Consider the following 7,821-nt stretch of genomic DNA (forward strand, 5'->3'; position numbering starts at 1 on the left):
TGTATTACATAAAGATGCAGTAGATGATATAGAGTACAGTATAAACGTATACATATGAGATGAATAATGTAGGGTATGTAAACATTATATTAGGTAGCATTGTTTAAAGTGGCTAGTGATATATTTTACATAATTTCCCATCAATTCCCATTATTAAAGTGGCTGGAATTGAGTCAGTGTGTTGGCAGCAGCCACTCAATGTTAGTGGTGGCTGTTTAACAGTCTGATGGCCTTGAGATAGAAGCTGTTTTTCAGTCTCTCGGTCCCAGCTTTGATGCACCTGTACTGACCTCGCCTTCTGGATGATAGCGGGGTGAACAGGCAGTGGCTCGGGTGGTTGTTGTCCTTGATGATCTTTATGGCCTTCCTGTAACATCGGGTGGTGTAGGTGTCCTGGAGGGCAGGTAGTTTGCCCCCGGTGATGCGTTGTGCAGACCTCACTACCTTCTGGAGAGCCTTACGGTTGTGGGCGGAGCAGTTGCCGTACCAGGCGGTGATACAGCCCGCCAGGATGCTCTCAGAACGCACCCTTGTGGGGCCCCAGTGTTGAGGATCAGCGGGGTGGAGATGTTGTTGCCTACCCTCACCAGCCCGTCAGGAAGTCCAGTACCCAGTTGCACAGGGCGGGGTCGAGACCCAGGGTCTCGAGCTTGATGACGAGCTTGGAGGGTACTATGGTGTTAAATGCCGAGCTGTAGTCGATGAACAGCATTCTCACGTAGGTATTCCTCTTGTCCAGATGGGTTAGAGCAGTGTGCAGCGTGGTTGAGATTGCATCGTCTGTGGACCTATTTGGGCGGTAAGCAAATTGGAGTGGGTCTAGGGTGTCAGGTAGGGTGGAGGTGATATGGTCCTTGACTAGTCTCTCAAAGCACTTCATGATGACGGAAGTGAGTGCTACGGGGCGGTAGTCGTTTAGCTCAGTTACCTTAGCTTTCTTGGGAACAGGAACAATGGTGGTCCTCTTTAAGCATGTGGGAACAGCAGACTGGGATAGGGATTGATTGAATATGTCCGTAAACACACCAGCCAGCTGGTCTGCGCATGCTCTGAGGGCGCGGCTGGGGATGCCGTCTGGGCCTGCAGCCTTGCGAGGGTTAACACGTTTAAATGTTTCACTCACCTCGGCTGCAGTGAAGGAGAGGCCGCATGTTTTGGTTGCAGGCTGTGTCAGTGGCACTGTATTGTCCTCAAAGCGGGCAAAAAAGTTATTTCGTCTGCCTGGGCGCAAGACATCCTGGTCCGTGACGGGGCTGGTTTTCATTTTGTAATCCGTGATTGACTGTAGAGCCTGCCACATACCTCTTGTGTCTGAGCCGTTGAATTGAGATTCTACTTTGTCTCTATACTGACGCTTAGCTTGTTTGATTGCCTTGCGGAGGGAATAGCTACACTGTTTGTATTCGGTCATATTTCCGGTCACCTTGCCCTGATTAAAAGCAGTGGTTCGCGCTTTCAGTTTCACGCGAATGCTGCCATCAATCCACGGTTTCTGGTTTGGGAATGTTTTAATCGTTGCTATGGGAACGACATCTTCAACGCACGTTCTAATGAACTCGCACACCGAATCAGCGTATTCGTCAATGTTGTTGTCTGACGCAATACTGAAACATATCCCAGTCCACGTGATGGAAGCAGTCTTGGAGTCTGGAATCAGATTGGTCGGACCAGCGTTGAACAGACCTCAGCGTGGGAGCTTCTTGTTTTAGTTTCTGTCTGTAGGCAGGGATCAACAAAATGGAGTCGTGGTCAGCTTTTCCGAAAGGAGGGTGGGGCAGGGCCTTATATGCGTTGCGGAAGTTAGAATCGCAGTGATCCAAGGTTTTGCCAGCCCTGGCTGCGCAATCGATATGCTGATACAATTTAGGGAGTCTTGTTTTCAGATTAGCCTTGTTAAAATCCCCAGCTACAATGAATGCAGCCTCAGGATGTATGGATTCCAGTTTGCAAAGAGTCAAATAAAGTTTGTTCAGAGCCATCGATGTGTCTGCTTGGGGGGGAATATATACGGCTGTGATTATAATCGAAGAGAATTCCCTTGGTAGATAATGCGGTCGACATTTGATTGTGAGGAATTCTAAATCAGGTGAACAGAAGGACTTGAGTTCCTGTATGCTTTTGTGACCACACCACGTCTCGTTAGCCATAAGGCATACGCCCCGCCCCTCTTCTTACCAGAAAGATGTTTGTTTCTGTCAGCGCGATGCGTGGAGAAACCAGCTGGCTGCACCGACTCCGATAGCGTCTCTCCAGTGAGCCATGTTTCCGTGAACCAAAGAACGTTACAGTCGCTGATGTCCCTCTGGAATGCTACCCTTGCTCGGATTTCATCAACCTTGTTGTCAAGAGACTGGACATTGGCGAGAAGTATACTGGGGAGTGGTGCACGATGAGCCCGTCTCCGGAGTCTGACCAGAAGACCGCTACGTTTCCCTCTTTTACGAAGTCGTTTTTGGGTCGCCGGCTGGGATCCATTCCGTTGTCCTGGGTGAAAGGCAGGACACAGGATCCGCTTCGCGAAAGTCATATTCTTGGTCGTATACTTCGAAAGTCATATATAAAGTCATATGACGAAAGTCAAATACTTGGTAGTTCTTCTCGACTGTTTGTAATGAAACCTAAGATGACCTAGGGGTACTAATGTAAGAAATAACACGTAAAAAAACAAAAAACTGCCTAGTTTCCTAGGAACGCGAAGCGAGGCGGCCATCTCTGTCGGCGCCGGAAGTATAGTTTCTGCCTGTCTCTCTCTGCCTGTGTCTCTCTGCCTGTCTCTCTGCCTGTCTCTCTGCCCCTGTCTCTCTGTCTCTCTCTCTCTGCCTGTCTCTCTGCCTGTCTCTCTGCCTGTCTCTCTGTCTCTCTCTCTGCCTGTCTCTCTCTCCCTGCCTGTCTCTCTCTCTCTATCTCTCTGCCTGTCTCTCTCTCTCTCTGCCTGTCTCTCTCTCTCTCTCTCTGCTTGTCTCTCTCTCTCTCTCTGCCTGTCTCTCTCTCTCTCTCTCTCTCTCTCTGCCTGTCTCTCTCTCTGCCTGTCTCTCTCTCTCTATCTGCCTGTCTCTCTCTCTCTCTGCCTGTCTCTCTCTCTCTGTCTGCCTGTCTCTCTCTCTCTCTGCCTGTCTCTCTCTCTCTCTCTCTGTCTCTGTCCTCTTTCTCTCTCTCTCTCTCTCTCTCTCTCTGCTGTCTGTCTCTCTCTCGCCTGTCTCTCTCTCTGTCTCTCTCTCTCTCTCTCTCTCTCTCTGCCTGTCTCTCTCTCTCTCTCTCTGTCTCTCTCTCTCTCTGCCTGTCTCTCTCTCTCTCTCTGCCTCTCTCTCTCTCTCTCTCTGCCTGTCCTGTCTCTCTCTCTCTCTGCCTGTCTCTCTCTCTCTCTCTCTCTCTCTGCTCTCTCTCTCTCTCTCTCTCTCTCTCTCTCTGCTCTCTCTCTCTCTGCCTGTCTGTCTCTCTCTCTGCCTGTCTCTCTCTCTGCTGTCTGTCTCTCTGCCTGTCTCTCTCTCTGTCTCTCTGTCTGTCTGTCTGTCTCTGCATGTCTCTCTCTCTCTCTCTCTCTCTCCTCTCTCTGTCTCTCTGCCTGTCTCTCTCTCTCTGCCTGTCTCTCTCTCTCTCTCTCTCTGTCTGTCTCTCACTCTCTCTCTGTCTCTGCCTGTCTCTCTCTCTCTCTCTGCCTGTTTCTCTCTCTCTCTGCCTGTCTCTCTCTCTGCCTGTCTGTCTCTCTCTCTCTCTCTCTCTCTCTCTGTCTCTCTGTCTCTGCTGCCTGTCTCTCTCTCTGTCTCTCTCTGCATGTCTCTCTGTCTCTGCATGCCTCTCTCTCTCTCTCTGCCTGTCTCTCTGCTCTGCCTGTCTCTCTCTCTCTGTCTCTCTCTCTGCCTGTCTCTCTCTCTGTCTCTCTCTCTCTCTCTGTCTGTCTCTCACTCTCTCTCTGTCTCTGCCTGTATCTCTCTCTCTCTGCCTGTTTCTCTCCCTCTCTCTGCCTGCCTCTCTCTCTCTCTGCCTCTCTCTCTCTGCCTCTCTCTCTCTCTCTCTGTCTCTCTCTCTCTCTGCCTGTCTCTCTCTCTATCTCTCTGCCTGTCTCTGTCTCTCTCTCTCTCTGCCTGTCTCTCTCTCTACCTGCCTCTCTCTCTCTCTCTGCCTGTCTCTCTCTCTGCCTGTCTCTCTCTCTCTCTGCCTGTCTCTCTCTCTCTCTGCCTGTCTCTCTCTCACTCTGCCTCTCTCTCTATGTCTCTCTCTCTCTGTCTCTCTCTCTCTCTCGGTCTCTCTGCCTGTCTCTCTCTCTGTCCCTCTGCTTGTCTCTCTCTCTGTCTCTCTCTCTCTCTCTGCATCTCTCTCTACCTCCCTCTCTCTCTCTCTGCCCCTCTCTCTCCCCCTCTCTCTCCCCCTCTCTCTCTCTCTCTCTCTCTCTCTCTGTCTCTCTCTCTGCCTGTCTCTCTGTCTCTCTCTCTCTGCCGGTCTCTCTGCCTCTCTCTCTCTCTCTGCCTGTCTCTGCCCATCTCTCTCCCTCTGTCTCTGCCTGTATCTCTCTCTCTGCCTGTCTCTCTCTCTCTCTATCTGCCTGTCTCTCTCTCTCTCTCTCTGCCTGTCTCTCTCTCTCTGCCTGTCTTTCTCTCTCTCTCTCTCTCTTCCGGTCTCTCTGCCTCTCTCTCTCTCTCTCTGCCTGTCTCTGCCCATCTCTCTCCCTCTGTCTCTGCCTGTATCTCTCTCTCTGCCTGTCTCTCTCTCTCTCTCTATCTGCCTGTCTCTCTCGCTCTCTCTGCCTGTCTCTCTCTCTCTGCCTGTCTTTCTCTCTCTCTCTCTCTCTTCCGGTCTCTCTGCCTCTCTCTCTCTCTCTCTCTGCCTGTCTCTGCCCATCTCTCTCCCTCTGTCTCTGCCTGTATCTCTCTCTCTGCCTGTCTCTCTCTCTCTCTCTATCTGCCTGTCTCTCTCGCTCTCTCTGCCTGTCTCTCTCTCTCTCTGTCTCTCTCTCTCTCTGTCTCTCTGTCTCTCTGCCTGTCTGTCTCTCTGCCTGTCTCTCTCTCTGTCTCTCTCTGCCTGTCTCTCTGTCTCTGCATGTCTCTCTCTCTCTCTCTCTGCCTGTCTCTCTGCCTGCCTGTCTCTCTCTCTCTGTCGCTCTCTCTCTGCCTGTCTCTCTCTCTCTCTGTCTCTGTCTGTCTCTCACTCTCTCTCTGTCTCTGCCTGTATCTCTCTCTCTCTCTGCCTGTTTCTCTCTCTCTCTCTGCCTGCCTCTCTCTCTCTCTGCCTCTCTCTCTCTGCCTCTCTCTCTCTCTCTCTCTGTCTCTCTCTCTCTCTGCCTGTCTCTCTCTCTATCTCTCTGCCTGTCTCTGTCTCTCTCTCTCTCTGCCTGTCTCTCTCTCTGCCTGTCTCTCTCTCTGCCTGTCTCTCTCTCTCTCTGCCTGTCTCTCTCTCACTCTGCCTTTCTCTCTATGTCTCTCTCTCTCTGTCTCTCTCTCTCTCTAGGTCTCTCTGCCTGTCTCTCTCTCTGTCTCTCTGCTTGTCTCTCTCTCTGTCTCTCTCTCTCTCTCTGCATCTCTCTCTACCTCTCTCTCTCTCTCTGCCTCTCTCTCTCCCCCTCTCTCTCTCTCTCTCTCTCTCTGTCTCTCTCTCTCTCTCTCTGTCTCTCTCTGTCTCTCTTCCTGTCTCTGTCTCTCTCTCTCTGCCTGTCTCTCTGTCTCTCTCTCTCTGCCGGTCTCTCTGCCTCTCTCTCTCTCTCTGCCTGTCTCTGCCCATCTCTCTCCCTCTGTCTCTGCCTGTATCTCTCTCTCTGCCTGTCTCTCTCTCTGTCTCTCTGCTTGTCTCTCTCTCTGTCTCTCTCTCTCTCTCTGCATCTCTCTCTACCTCTCTCTCTCTCTCTGCATCTCTCTCTACCTCTCTCTCTCTCTCTGCCTCTCTCTCTCCCCCTCTCTCTCTCTCTCTCTCTGTCTCTCTCTCTGTCTCTCTCTCTCTGCCTGTCTCTCTGTCTCTCTCTCTCTGCCGGTCTCTCTGCCTCTCTCTCTCTCTCTGCCTGTCTCTGCCCATCTCTCTCCCTCTGTCTCTGCCTGTATCTCTCTCTCTGCCTGTCTCTCTCTCTCTCTATCTGCCTGTCTCTCTCGCTCTCTCTGCCTGTCTCTCTCTCTCTGCCTGTCTTTCTCTCTCTCTCTCTCTCTCTCTCTCTTCCGGTCTCTCTGCCTCTCTCTCTCTCTCTCTGCCTGTCTCTGCCCATCTCTCTCCCTCTGTCTCTGCCTGTATCTCTCTCTCTGCCTGTCTCTCTCTCTCTCTCTATCTGCCTGTCTCTCTCGCTCTCTCTGCCTGTCTCTCTCTCTCTCTGCCTGTCTTTCTCTCTCTCTCTCTCTCTGCCGGTCTCTCTGCCTCTCTCTCTCTCTGCCTGTCTCGGCCCATCTCTCTCCCTCTGTCTCTGCCTGTATCTCTCTCTCTTTCTCTCTCTCTCTCTCTCTCTGCCTGTCTCTCTCTCTGTCTCTCTGCCTGTCTCTCCCTGTCTCTCTCTCTCTCTGCCTGTCTCTCCCTGTCTCTCTCTCTCTCTGCCTGTCTTTCTCTCTCTCTCTCTCTGCCTGTCTCTCTCTCTCTGCCTCTCTCTGCCTGTCTCTTGAATCATTGCCTTGTATCAATACAGTTCCATTATTATATAAGTTTACTGTTTGATATGTGTTGCTCTGGTCAGCTTCTTCAAAAATGCTGATCTGACATCCTTAGCTGATGCCCCTCTTTTTGAGAAAGGAAAATGGTTGCAAATAACCTTTTTCCATATGTTCCCTCGATTGGTATTAAAGATTAAATTTGCTCTTGTTTTGTAACTGGTAAGATCTGCAAACAGGCATTCATGGTTCTGTCCCATCAACAAACCTTTGGAACTTTTCTTAGCTTTCTCTGTTTGGATGTCTGGTGGGTAAACAATTTCCATAGCAACGCTGGTGATGTTGGCTACAATGTTGCAATAGAAGTGCTGTTTCTTGTATTATGGTCTCGTTTCTTTAGAGGACTGTTTCACTTTGTTGTCCTTTTTTCTTTTCCTTTTTCTTCTGTCCTTATTTTGTCTTCCTTTCTTCTGTTAACTAGCTATTTTTTTTGTTATTCTTTGTTATTCTTTGTTATTCTTTGTAAGCTAGCTAGCTTCTTCCAGGAGAGTCCCTAGCAACTGCTTAGCAACAGGTAAACAATTCAGCTAGCTAAGATAACTACAATTTTTATGAAAAATAGTTACTTTTTCAAAAGCCTGTCCTTTTGGATTGTTGCTTGTTTTGTCTTCTATTGAGTCTTGCAGTTTTCTTTTGATTTTTTCGATGTACTTCACTCTAAAAAAACATTTCAATCTCAATATATACAGGAGCTCATTTTTCAGCAGCTGCTCAATTTGGAACTTCGGAACTCTCTCTCTGTCTCTCTGCCTGTCTCTCTCTCTGTCTCTCTGCCTGTCTCTGTCTCTCTGCCTGTCTCTCTCTCTCTGTCTCTCTCTCTCTCTCTCTCTCTGCCTCTCTCGCTCCCTCTCAAATTCAAATTCAAGCTGCTTTATTGGCATGAAAAACATTGTGTCAATATTGCCAAAGCAACAATGTATACAATATACATTGTAACAAAAATATAAATGATAACAAATAATAATATAAAATGGTAGTAAATAATAATACAAAATTAAATATAATAATAATAACAATAAAATGGTAACAGTCAATAGTAGAAATGCAATAAATATAAAATCTAATTTTGGAAAATGAAACTATAACTAACTTATAACTAAATAACGGTCATCTTCTTCTTTATATCAGTACTACAACTACAATCATCATTACTACGACTACTACTACCATCACTAAACTGTTATCACTACCATTACCACCCATATTT

Source organism: Oncorhynchus tshawytscha, linkage group LG12 (genome assembly GCF_018296145.1).
Source record: "Oncorhynchus tshawytscha isolate Ot180627B linkage group LG12, Otsh_v2.0, whole genome shotgun sequence".
Classification (NCBI taxonomy): domain Eukaryota; kingdom Metazoa; phylum Chordata; class Actinopteri; order Salmoniformes; family Salmonidae; genus Oncorhynchus; species Oncorhynchus tshawytscha.